The sequence below is a fragment of the Rattus norvegicus genome, chromosome 2, assembly GCF_036323735.1.
Source record: "Rattus norvegicus strain BN/NHsdMcwi chromosome 2, GRCr8, whole genome shotgun sequence".
Classification (NCBI taxonomy): Eukaryota; Metazoa; Chordata; class Mammalia; order Rodentia; family Muridae; genus Rattus; species Rattus norvegicus.
In genome coordinates, this window is record NC_086020.1 from 52535774 (window position 1) to 52549747 (window position 13974).

Below are 13974 nucleotides of genomic sequence, written 5' to 3' on the forward strand. Positions count from 1 at the left end.
TTTCTTCTGAAACCTCTCATATTGCAGAGGCATAGTACTACAGCATTGTAAACATCTGGGACTGGATTCACGCAGACCTCACACAAATTTCATTGTCATCCTTTTATTTTCAAAGTAAAAGCCCACGTCTGTTTTCCAAGGCTGGATCCCATAGGGCGAGGTTGGTCTCCCAGCACACATTCTGCAAGGGGACCCTTGGATCTCTTTCTCTCCGGGTTTCCTTTCTCCCTGGTCTTTCTTTTGGTTCTGTCTTGTGGGGGGTGGGGAGCTGGGGGGCTGAAAGGGGAGGAAGAATGGGGAGAGAAGGGGTGGATACCATGTCTCTTCTTGAATCAAGCCAGCCAAGCCAGATTATTCTGTTGGTTTCCTTTCCTGGTTACTTTCAAGTGCCGAGACTTATTCATCCTCCATTGATTGTTGTTTGAAAGGATCCCAAGGCTAGGTAATGGCGCACTGAAGACAGTAGACAATGACATTTAAACATCTTTAATGACCACTTGGCTCTTTCAGTAAATTCCAAGTCACCTTTCAAGGGGAACTTTTTGTGATAGTTCTTTGGGAATTCTGAGTATATATTGGCCAGTAAACTTAAATATGTGAGTCATAGCCATTTCATAAGTTTCGACTCAGAGTCTATCAGGTCCTGATGAAAGTGACAAATGACCAGAATTAAGCATTTTATTTTTCGATAGAGATTACAGGAATTAAGACTCAGATTTCTTCTCGGAGGACCAACATTAATGTTCGCTAGTCTTCACTTGCTTGTATCCTAATAGCTCATTAAAATTAGCAATGCCTTTATGAGCAATACATTTGCAGAAGCATTTGAAAGTTTAGTTTTGGAAATATTAAATACCTTTTTACATACACACACACACACACACACACACACACACACACACACACACACACACACGTATCTCATTCTGGTGCTTAGAAAGTAGCTGGAATTCTATTAGTAAGAATGAGTACTCCTCCTTGAAAGTCTGTCACTGAGTGCTACGGATCCTATAGATAGCCCTTATGGTTTGATTACCTAATTTAACATTTTTGCCTACTTCTAAAGTAGAATCGGGTGGTGGTACCCACTCAAAGGAAGAACTAAGCTTGGGTTGCAGGTTTTTGTTTTTGTTTGTCTTTTTTTTTTTTTAATCCCCATAGCTTGATTTCCATTAGTTCATATGGAAAACACAAAGCCATGGAATAAAATTTCTAAGGTTTAATCCTTAGGCTACTTCCTTCTTTTGATGTTTTGAGAAGAGCTCAGTCTTGCTGTTGGCCTGCTTTGATTTTTATGTGATGTAATGATCAACCTGCCGCTATTTTAGTTTATGATCCATAGATGACTATTTTGTAAAATAATGATTCCTGTGCCATGAACTACTTAGCAAAATGACTCCCGGGGAACACATTGAGTTTTATTTTTACAATATGAACTATCCCAAATGAGAAAATTATGCAACTTTTACTGCATAAACAAGGGCAGCAAATTTCCACCCAAACACTTAAAAAAAAAGGCATTCTCTTTTTTGTGTGGGATAATATATACTAATTACTAATACTCTCTTTTGAAATTATAAGCTAAATGTATAATATAAGAAGAATGCTTTAATGAATGGTTTAAAAGGGAGGGTGGTTGTATTACTAAATATTGCCAGAGCATCACTAATTTAAGCTTTCCTAGAACATGTGTATGAAAGCACAGCGAGGGAAAAGAACAGATTGAAGAAACCTTAATCTCACGTTTGGCCCAGCAATCAGAGTGTCGCTGTCATCTCCAGCTGGGCTTATTCAGCTGAAATACACACTATCAGTAAGATATTGTTCAACTATTCCATAATTGCACGTGAGAAACATTTGCCACACCCACAGGGTGGCCAGCCAGCCAGCCCACCAAAAAGTAGCCTGTTAAATATCAGGATATCTAATCTCTGAAAAGTGTTAGTTCCTTGTCTAAAACCACATTTCAGTGCCATTTCCCTAAACAAGATATTAATTAGTCTCAGTACACAAAGCTGTCCTTTTGGGATTTGCTTATTTTAAGACTAATTTTTTTTGTTCCATTTGACCCCGGTGTTATTGCTCCAGAATACCATCACAACTTACCTAAGGGCTGATATGTTTGTGATGCCTTGGATAACTGAACAGCTGTTTCACTGGCTCATTGCCAGCAAAATGCTAACAAAGGGGAAGAAAAGAACTCAGTCATAAGTATCACAAAATGATTTTCTAACTTCTTCCTCCAAAGCTAACACCCTATTTTGAATAGTTCTGAAGTTTCGACATGTGTTAAAGAAACTCTTCTCCAACTGAGTGATCACTATAGCTCTTTTTTTTTCTTTAGAAGGGCAGTAGGGGTGTATATTTTCTTTGCTCTTTGCTTTTGTTTGGAAGTGGAATAAAGAGAGTAGGGGTGAATTATGTTTCTCCTGCTGGAAGGCTGAAAAAGCTTGAATAATTGAGAATAGCTATGGCGTGTCTGTCACTAGATATGTGCAGGCTCATTTAGGTTTTGTTTTATCATTCCTTACATCGAGAGCTTTGCCCTTGAAACATTACCACTCAGGTCTAGTTCTGACCTCCTAGAAAGGCTGGATACAGCTGTTAGGTCCCTTTGCAAATGAGACTGGTTGACTTATTCCTGAACATGAGGAAAACAGCTGTGAGTTTCCTCCCATGGTTGTCACTTGAAGAAAAGAGGAATCTAGGGAAAGGAAAATATAGCCCCAAACTAGAGACAACTAAATAGATATTCCCAATACAGAGTCTCAGGGCTTATGGGTCTTTCTGAGAGAAAAGAGAGAGGCAAGGGATATATAACATGCAATCCATCTCTTTATGACACTCAATATTTACAATAGTCCACAACTTTGATAAAATTATCCACATTGGAAAGGATGAAAGCTAAGGTTGGAATAAGTGGACTTTCAAATCACACAACTGCAAACCAGTGAAAGCATAGCAGGAATCCACCCCCATCTAATTACCTCTCCTTGGAAGCTGTAGGTCTCAGTTTATTAGACCAAGACCCTCCAAATCTCCTACAAACGAATCATCTAGAACTCACGTTGCCTTTTGCTGTGAACACTAATCCATTTCCAACTTCACTAGAAGAGAAGTAAAAGGACCGTGGGGATAAAGTGAATATTAAAAGATAATCATTGCAGGTGGCCATGTGGTACCAGACACTGTCACTGTGTCCTTCAGGTCAGGGCTCTGTCCTGATATTAGGTTTGAGAATATAATTGCTCACGGACACACACAAAGCACACATACATCAATCTCACTTCTGTTAACAGAGGTCATTAGGAATACATGCCTATTTAAGAAAACCCATGAATGTCATTGTATATGGTAATTGTTTACAGCTGAGGGCCAAATGCTTAATTGTTCCCATGTGCAATAAAATAATTTGATTGTAAATACCTTTGGGAGCTTAGGCTGTTGCAGGAACCTCTTAACAGAGGACCGATTCTACAAAGAGTGACATTATAGAGACTTAAAGCTATAGATAGTAGGAATGCTGTAAAGCAAATGGGTAAATCAAACAGATACTTTGCCACTTAAAAATGATGGGTAGTGATGCTAGAAAAAAAAAAACCCAACACCTTAGAGGCTTGTATTATTATTACTCTTTAGTCAGGAATGTAGTTTATTATTGAATGAAGTCTTAAAAAGTGTTGAGGAGAGAAGGAACTACAGTATTGCCTCATAATAAATACTCAAGTGTTTTCTGGAGTATGTGTGGGGGAATCCTACGAGCAATTTATGGCTTCCGCTGGTGTCTTATTTACAATTGTGGTTCTTTCTAGAATTTTCTTGCAAAATTTATAACCAGAAACATTTAATCATCAGCATGGAGGATTTATGAAAGTAGAGTCACTGTATGTAATGTTTACATGACACTGTCTTATTACCTTTACTGCATCCGTACCATGTGGACCCTCCACTTTGATGGCTTTATCATAAATCCATTAAAATGCACAATTTGAGACTTTCCTCTTCATAAACCTGATTTATAACCACTACTAGAAGAACCCAACAAACCAGTTGGCTGGAATAACATATTGGTGTTGGAGGAGGAGAATTTAGGCCCCAACTCCTAGGTCTTGGCAACTTCAGGATCTTGGTACGTAAAGGCACAGGGCATTTTTATTTAAACACACAATTTTTGAAAAAGAAGGGTCCCATTAAATCAAAACCCACTGTCTGCACATTTTCTACATTGTCACTATTCAGCTTTCACATAAACTCTTATGCTCGTGTTTCCTAAGAAATTAAATAGCTCGCAATGAGCGTGAATAGATACTTTAAATTCTTATACAATTACCTTAATGGTCAGAGGAAAAAACCCATTTATTATCCAAATGTCTAGCTTTCCACAAACTGAAATGTAGGGGAAAAGGTTGGCAGCTCATTTAAAACGGACTTATGTTCCTCACATTTATGAGCTGCCCATGGATCTCTATCTGTGTCTTTCCCAAGCCTTAAGGCCTGTATGCTTATCAAAAATTATAGTGAAAATTATATTTATTGTCCTTCCCCAGTATGAGAACACATGAGTATTCAAGGTGATTTTAATCTATTTTAACATTAATTCTCTGAACTTTGCAATGAATAGCAATTCAAATGACAGTTTTACTATGATTGTTCCAACATTTGTCAACATTAATAGTTGATGTTTGCTTAATATAAGTAAGTAAAATATTAGCGTTTCCATTGAAGAAGTTAAAAACCTCTTGCTATTTTACAGTGAGATGAACTACTAATCGCTGTTCATTTAACTGTAATAGTTTTTTTCAAACAGTTCAGAGATATAACAAGGTTCATTTTGTTTCAAGTATTATTTTACAAATGTATATAAACATTGCAAGGTAGATTACAATTACTTAAGATTACTTTTTTATTTACCACCTGACAGAATTTTAAACTTTCTTTTCCAGATTTAAGGTATTGACTTTCTAACATCAGCACATCTCGCAGTATTACATTTACCTGAACCAGCAGTGAATACGACCAAAAATATCATAAAGTGTGCCTTTAAATTAGAAGAAGGAAATGTATCTGAGTCTTAGGATCCATCAGTTATACTCCAATTCCAAATTAATGGATACAAAATTTTGATATTATATAGTATACTTTTAAAATGGAGAACTTCTTTTTAACTATTTTGTAATTAATAGAAACATTCACAATATCTACCAGGGAGCCAGATAACCTACAAAATAATGGCTGTCAGGACTTCTTGCCTTTAAATCAGGTCACTTGTGTTCTTTCTTTGAACATTGTGTTCTAATTGGAACAATAAATCAAAGAAGACACTCAGAGTAGATTCCCATGTAAGGTGGATAACTGGACAGTGACTTTTTACTGCTGCTAACACGTGCATCCAATTACCGTTTGATAGATTCATAGTGCTGGCAGTACGGCATTACCTCATCGTAGAGCTCACCTAATAATTCTTCTGCCGAAATCTGTCTACCTTTACCTATCCCTAGCCTGTCAGTATGTGTGTTATCATTAATGAGGAACTTTCAGATGTTTGGCATGCTTCCTGCAGTGGATGATGTGATAGAAATGTTAATTTATTACCTAACTAAGCTTAATAGAAGGTAATGTCTTGATTAAGCTGATGTACCCTAAACTTTAAATAATTAAATTAACTAGACAAACCTAATAATTCCACTACGATTATAACCTAATTCTGCAGTGTTGGTTAACTGAAAGATAAAAGACTTATTTAGAGGCCGTATTATACTACAGAAAAAAAATATGTTCTTTTTTTCTTTCAGGCACCTTTTAGGATGCTCACTTTCTTGATAAGTCTAATTGTTGTTTTAATCTCAATTCTTCTTAAGGTTTGGCTACTGTGTTGAGATTGGGTTGCCATCTGTGGTATTGCAACTCGACTCAAGGCTCAGTTACTTGCTAGTAGCCTTGTTTTGAGGTATCCTTTGACTGGGAATCCCTTATTAGTTTATCACCTCTCCCACTATTTTCTCTTCCATTTTTGTTTGTTTTTAACTTATTTTTTGCCAGGTCCTTAACCTACTGCATATCTTCAAACCCAAACAAATCACCACTTAGCACCCAAGGTGATAGCCAGGGCCAGAAGCTCAGAGAGATACTTTGGGCATTAGACAGTTTATATTCAATGCACAAGAACTCCCTCAGTTTAAATTGGACAGTCACTAGTAGCCTCATTATATTGAACTGCCAGCTAATTCCTCCTTATCCCAGGGTAGGTTCTTCTAAACTCTGCCTACACTAACAGGAGCGGGGACGCGGGATCGTTACTTGAACATAATTCTATGTTTGATTTCCAGGGGAAACTCCTTCCCAAATACCTATGTGTAATGTTTTGTTTTCTATTCTTTTAACTACTTTTTTTTGACTTGCACTACTCTCTTGATCCTCTGCTACCTTACTTATCTCCATACCTTCTTCTAAACTTACATAAAGAAAAACAAAGATAATTTAAGAGTGAGTGTTTTCTCCATATGTAGGAGTACATAAATACTGGTTTAGAGTTACTTGATACTCCCAACTATCATAACATCCCAAGGATTATCAAACAACTGTGTAGAGCTTGGGCAAATGTAATTGACTTTTAAAAAAATGAATCCATACCTTTGTTAATCCTAGTCATTGATGAGGAAATATATATATATATATATATATATATATATGTTACATACATAGGATATATATATATATACACTCCTGTTTAAGCAAAAACAGAGAAGTATATCTCTATTAGCAATATTTTGAAACACTGCACAGTAGTTAGATTCTTCAGCCACATGTATCTGTATTCATATTCTTCTCCTAAGAAAGCACCTTTGGGAACTACCTGCTAAATTAGAATCATTAGTTCTGTAAACAAAGTCAGGCTCTTTTTATGCATTCAATTTATACGTTTCTGTAATAGTAACTAAAAGTTAAGCTTTCTAAATTGTTTCTGATTTACCAGTGGAATTAAAGAAATAGGTATTAATACTCTGTAATATGATAAATGTGTCAACACATGACATATTTACATCTAAAGGGGATATTTTTGTAAAAATATTAATAACAGTACTCATCAGATTTTTCTGGGCAGTTTTAGAGTGTATCTCTAGAAGGGTACATCACATAGATCTGGAAGGAGAGTGACAAAGATGCCAATCAGATTACGGTATAAATGCCTGACAAACAAAGATGCAGGGGACATCCAACCAGCCTGAAAGCTAGTGTAAAACATGTGACAAAAATTCCAGGGGCTGGCAGAGAAGTACAACTAGAGAACCCAAAGCGCGCAGGTATATACTCCAAGAAGAGGGTAGGAATTTTACTAGAGCACCGAAGACAAGCGTTTTAACTCCCTGGATAGAGTTCAGGCAGTGAAAAGCACGGCACTCCAAAAGGGCTGACCTGACAGGAAAATATAACCCAACTCTTGGCATTCAACTGGATGTTAAATTAAGTGAAATGAGACCCTGTGATATAAGAGAAATCCCACAGAGGTCACCAATAGCCTGTGTATCAGCAGAAAGAAAGCTCAGATCCAAGTCTTGCTAAAGAAACTATACCTTAACGATGGAATTTAAAAAAGCATGGGCTTTGATTCAATGTAATTAAATATGGCCGTAGAGTGAAAGTAGACTTAGAAGTCACAGGTCTGGTTGCAAATTGCAAGACAAGAGTGTACAGCTTTGCGCAATGTGCCATGAGTAAAATAAGCACATTAAGTTTTCTTCTCTTTCCTACATAATAAAAATAAAAATAGAGAAACCCCTCATTAATTAACTCAATAGAAACATGACAATATTGAGAATGCTATAGTGAAAGCTATGGGAGAGATATGTACATACTAGAACTAGAAACACAGCAAGTGCTTTGTGGCTAGTGAAGGTCCTGGAGAGGTGGGGTTAAAGGAAGTGCTGGAAGCTAGGACAAGGCACCCCGAGGCTAGACTTGAGCAAAGTTCACAGAAATGGGACTTGATACATGGACACCTTAATATTATGTGCCATATGAAACACCTTCATCAAGTAGATATAGCATTTTTAAATGAATATAATACTTTCGGGTTTTTTCTCAAGGAAAAACAACTAATTGTTATTTGTTAAATCAACCGCACTAACATTAAAGAAATACAATTTGAAGCACCATACACATCACCTGGGATTTGATTTGAATTATGATGCTCATAGTATTCTTAAGTTTGAAGAAAGAGTAGAGAGTCTTCAAGAGACTGATAACAGATATTTGAACATTGACCATCGAAGTCTGACTAAGAAGGAAAACTGGAGTAATGAAGAAAGGAAGGATGGAGAAATGAAGAGAGAATACAGGATGAGAGGCAGGGGGAGAAAAGAACAAGGTCTTCCAAAATTAAATATCTTAAGTCACATTATACATCAAGAGGATCTGGTTTTGGACGAGGACTGCCAAGACATTGGGCTCTTTGCATTCACTTCCTGTCCCTTTGCTTCAACCTTTTGGGCTACTCCCTTACAAGTTTTCGTTCTTGAGACAAGAGTTCATCACAGGGAGCTGAAAGAGAATAGGATGCCATTTACACTCAGAGCTGAGAAGCAGGGTCGAATTATGCAAGGAGCAAATACTAACTGGAGCAGAGATTGATGACATAAGATCACAGGAGGAAGTGATCCCAGTAGGACATGACAGAATAGACAGGAGTAAGAATTCCCCAGAAGAGGACACTAGAGCATGCACAGTGTTTTTAAAAAGGCATTTAGGAGGTGGCATGGCAACAGAGTGAATGGCTTACAGTCTAGTGGCACACAATACAAACTCAGAACTTGCTGTCACATAAGAAGTGACTGTGTATATATCCCTATGTTTTAGGGCTTCTGTTTTTCTGTTATGGTATTACCTGGACACGGTTTTGGGTAAAACATACATTCTTCGTTTTTAACATTATCCCCAGTTAATTTTATCTTTTGGTTTATCATATCATATGTATGTATGTGCGTGTATACGTGTGAGTGTGTGTGTGTGTATGTGTGTGTCTTGCTTGCATGTATATATGTGTACCACGTGCATGCCTGATCCCCAAAGAGGTCAAAAGAAGGTGTTAGATTCCCTGGCATTTGAGTTATAATGAGTCACCACGTGGGGGCCAGGAACTGAAGCCAGATCATCTGAAAGACCAGCAAGTGTGGCTGCTAACCTCTGAGCCATCTCTGCAGCCCCCTCATTTACTTTATGAAATAGAGGAAAACACAGAAAGCAAGCAAACAGAAGTATTTGGGGGGGAAAAAGTCATTCTGTAGGCTTATAATTGACATAATGAAAATATAGCCAGGAGCAAAAAATTCTAGTTGGATTAAAAACAATAACACGGAACATTTTTTTTAAATAAGAACATAGAGCAGATCTTGAAGTGGTCATTAGTTTAAAATTTGAAATATGGCCAGCTTTACATGCTCTTAACATGTGGGTCACTGGGAAGAGTTGTATACACAGAAGCTAATTCCCCAGTAGCACTACTGGGATGCTACGCCACATGGCCAGACTGAGCATTTCCTCTTCTCCTGCACCGTCTTAGGCTTCCTTGATGTAGATGATCATAGGAAATAACAAAGTTGGCTACAGGTCATTATCCTGGAAATGAAATACTTCGGTATTTTTTAAACAAACAAGGCCTGTGATGCTGACAACATGTATATAATGATATCCAGCAATGAAGCTGGGTGCTTCGTAGTCAGACGTTTGGGGAAAAAGAAATCTGAATTCTGAAATGTCATGGCAGTGTGATCTTAGCCAAGCTACTGTCCAAGGCTTTGTTCTGCACCTGAGCAAATGGGTTACTAATAATCTACCATGTTACCGATACAAAGATGTGTTCATAGATTTACAACTGTGACTGAAAATGGAAATCGTAAATACCGGACACGGTACAGAACCGAGAGGTGTTGACGGTCATCAGTCTTTGATGCTATGAGCAACTTGTATTGTCACTAATTATCCCATTATCTAGGATGAGCCTCGGATTAGGTAAAATTTTTAAAGTAGGTATAACATTGATAATACACTACCTAACTTTGCTTTATAGTTTACAGTATATTTACGTTTTCATTGGCTCATTCTCAAAGTAATAATAGTATAACAGTAAGGCAGTCATTGTTACCCCATGCTATTTCTAGAAGAGAAAATTAAGCCTGAAAGTCGTATCCATGTTGAAGATGCACAGTTCATATGCGTCAATATCTGATGTATACAAAACCCTCTCTCTCCCATGTATGCTAATACAGTTTTGCATTTGACGAGTCACTGCTTTTTCCTAGCTTCATCCTAGTTGAGAAAGTTGTTATGGGTATACACTATGTCTCACTGAGCTTTGATAATAAGCACTTAATTCAGCATGTGGCATATGCGATCGGTTTTCTCCACTTTTATTATTAAACAAATTAATCATCTTCACTTTATAGCCTTAGTGGACGCATTGAGACTTTTCTTGGGTCAGTCATATGTTCCAAAAAGCATGATTAATATCCCGTGTGCTTGTAGAGAAGGGACTGATATAAATGATCCCATAAAATTCCAATTTTAGTCTCCAATTCTGAGAAATGGGAAAATACTTTAGAAGGGTGATTGTTAGTTATCTGACTCGGAAATACTCAAGTTCACCCAAACCTCTGAATTAAAATTGTGATAGTATGAAATTAATCATTTTTAATAGTCCCTACATATTTCCTACTTTTATAAGATTATTTTCTATTATATTATATGGAAGTGAATAATGGCTTTCCTCCCCTGTACAATTAATGCTTCTGGTGAGAGTTGTTTCTGATTTCAGTTATTTATTTTTATTCTTGGACAATATGGTGGCTGTTTGGAAATTTGAAGTTCTTAGTAATTCCTTTAGAGGGTAAGAATAATGTACGGCAATTAGTGGGAGTAAAGGGAAGTGGTGCGCAGTCTTGATTTTGTCAAAACATTTACTGTACGATCTTAAACAGGTCATTTACTTTATCTTGGCCTCCGAGACTTATCTCCAAAATGAGTGCCACCAAATTGAGCTAAATCATCAGAAACTACTCAAGTTTGGTTAAATTCATCCCGTGAATGAAGGAACAGATTTCAGAAACATACCTCTACTGGGAAATAGTAGCTAGAACATGCTAACTTCTTAACAGTAGTTGTTCATAGACATCAGGGCCTAACCCTTCAGTCCTGTGGATGCAATGTTGAGCTGTATACATTCCGTGACGGACATTATATCTCTTTAGCTGTGTGGACCTGATAGGCTATCACCAATGTTTCAATTATGAAATGCTGAGGAATATTAAATGGAGAAGGGAGAAGATGATTTGATGAGAAGTCAGAAGATACAATGATACAGTGTTCGTTCTGAGTATGACTGAAAGAGCCACAAGGCAAGAAGTGTGGAACCTGTAGCTGGACTAGGAGAAGAGCAGATTTTCCTTCAAAAACCACAGAAGAGTTTGATCCCTTTGGCCCCTTGAGGTATATCCTCTGAAACGGATGCTGATATTGGACATCTGCTCCGCCACAAAGGTAGTAAAATAATGCATTTGTGCTAACATAAGCATCTTTGTGGTCTTTTGTTACAGAAGCCATAGTTATTTTTGACATGCAAAGTAGAAAGAAGGCTTTTATAAGCAATGATTAGAAGCGTAAAAGTGAAGAATTTTTAGACTTGTATTTAAAAATGCAGAGTTTTTGTTTTGTTTTGTTTTGTTTTTCTCTGAAACAGACACCTGGTAGAAAGGTAGGCGTTAAAAATACTCTAGTTAGAATATGGAAGACTTTTAGGTATAGTAAAGCCTAAGTCACCTAGGAGTATCCTATCCATCCCTTAATAAACAGGTGTTGCTGAAAATAACATTCTTAGCATTGCTTCTGGGGAAAGTGTGGGGGAAATGACGGCTGTGTTATTGGAACCTGGAGGACAGGTGATTGTTGAGTTGGAGGTTCAGTTTGTAAGTGGTAAACGTGACAATCTGGGAACATCCTTAGTGCTAATGTTGACAGACAGACAGCCTGCTTCTTGTTGCTACGATAAAATTCAAGAGAAAGGGGAAACATTGAAAAGAGACCTGTTAAGTAGAGAAAGCATTGGATGACTTGGGAAAAAAATCTCAGCTTATTCAGTTGCAAAATATTTTTAAACTAGGAGACATGCTTTTAGAAAGAGTAGGCCCAGGGAGCTGCTGGAATGCCATAGAGTATTCTTAGGCTGGCCGTAGAGAAGTGACACTTGTGCCATTTCAATAGTAGCCAGGAATAACAATGAAACTGACCAAGGTATATTGGTGAGGATTCCCTGTGATGCATGTAAATGGCCCACGATGATGGTGAGAATGTTGAGTCAGCAAAACTGCTGCTTTGGATTAAAATACGATAAAAATAGGGAAGACGAAGCAAGATTGTCAAGTGTCCCACACATTTCTATGGATAGTGAGGAGAATAAACTGAGTAAAACTTTTCAGCCACAAGCACGTGCTATCTTCAGAAACAAACAAAGGTCACTGTGACCACAGAGTCTGTGTACAAACTTAACTCTTTGAGTAGACAGGCAACAATCTTCCAATTGTGTAGCCAGATGCTGGTCTTGCAGGTGAAAAAAAAACTGTTCCCAAACTAACACTGTTGGGTCTAAAATGGCTTGGGACTATGGAGGACCCTTTCCTCCTCCATGTATTGGCTTCTTTGGGGAATTGTACTATGCATAGCTGCAATTCTCTGCAGATTTTGTTTCTACATTTGAGAGTAAATTATTTGTATTCGGGTTTTATAGAAAAACTAGTAGAGAATAATTTTGTTTTCAGATAGATTGTGTTATTTAAAATATAAAATTCGAGATATTTGAACTACTGGTATTTGATTTTGAAAATATTATAGTATAATTGATGGAATCTTCGGAAGAATGTTGAGGGATGCTATGGAATGCATGTAAATTTGGGTGCATCCAGAAATCTTAAAAGGTAAAACAATAGACAGACAAAGGTAACAGGTTGTAGTCTTCATAGGTTGTGGATATGACCTTATATGGTATAGTTTTGCTGACAGAATTAAAATATTAAGATGAGATTATTATGGCTATCTAGGTAAACCCTAAATGTCCTCAGAAATAACCTTATACGAAAATGCAAAAGGAGACGAGATATATCCGTGCAAGGCAGGATGTGATTTAATGATGGGTGCAGAGATTTGAGGATGATGCACTTCTGGCTTTCAATGCAGCAGGTGGGCCAGGAGGAACAAAACAATTGTGGGTTCAGAAGCTGAAGGGGGCATGGACTAGAACGTCCCCTGAAAGGTATTGAGGCCTAGCCCATATAACCCCCTAACACTTTAATGTCAGCCCAGGGAAACTGATACTAAATATACAGATGCCAAACCTATGAGGTAACAGCCTGCTGCTGTTTTAAGCTTCCAGTGTTAGAGTCAATGATGGCAGCCTTATATAGACCAAATTAAGAACAGACAACGTCATATCTTATGGTAGATAACACTAAATGTAGAGTCCAATACATGAACATTACAGAAATCCATCTACCTCTTAACTGGATGAGGGAGATGCCTGGATGCACCTGCTTTCTCAGCTCCTCTAGAAAGACTCAATGGGATGATAAATGCAAAAATACTTGTCAAACAAGAAGGCTCAGAGTGGTACCCCAGGCCTGCCTAAATATAAATGGATACGTTTAAATGATTACTTGTTTTTAGGACGTAGTTTAAAAGACTGTTTTTGTTTCATTGTTTTTATGCTCATGTAGCCTTTCTGTTACTACAATTTTTAAAAGCATTGCTTAGTCAATACAGAATTTGACTATCCAGACGGTCCTTTTTTGCAGTGATGTCAACTCACGTTGGCTGGGTTGAAAGGTTTCCCTTGTGTGGATCCAAGATCAGCTCTCTTGAGACTCTTGCTAACTCCATGGAAACCCTTCCTATTGAAAAAGTCCCCTTTGTAACCGTAGGTGACTGAAGATCGAA

General features: G+C 37.5%; 1 protein-coding gene across 1 annotated transcript in view; it reads left to right on the top strand.

Moving 5' to 3' along the window:
- Fgf10 (fibroblast growth factor 10) overlaps positions 1–13974 on the top strand; it is a 77042-nt gene that overhangs the window by 1835 nt on the left and 61233 nt on the right. The window lies entirely within an intron of this gene.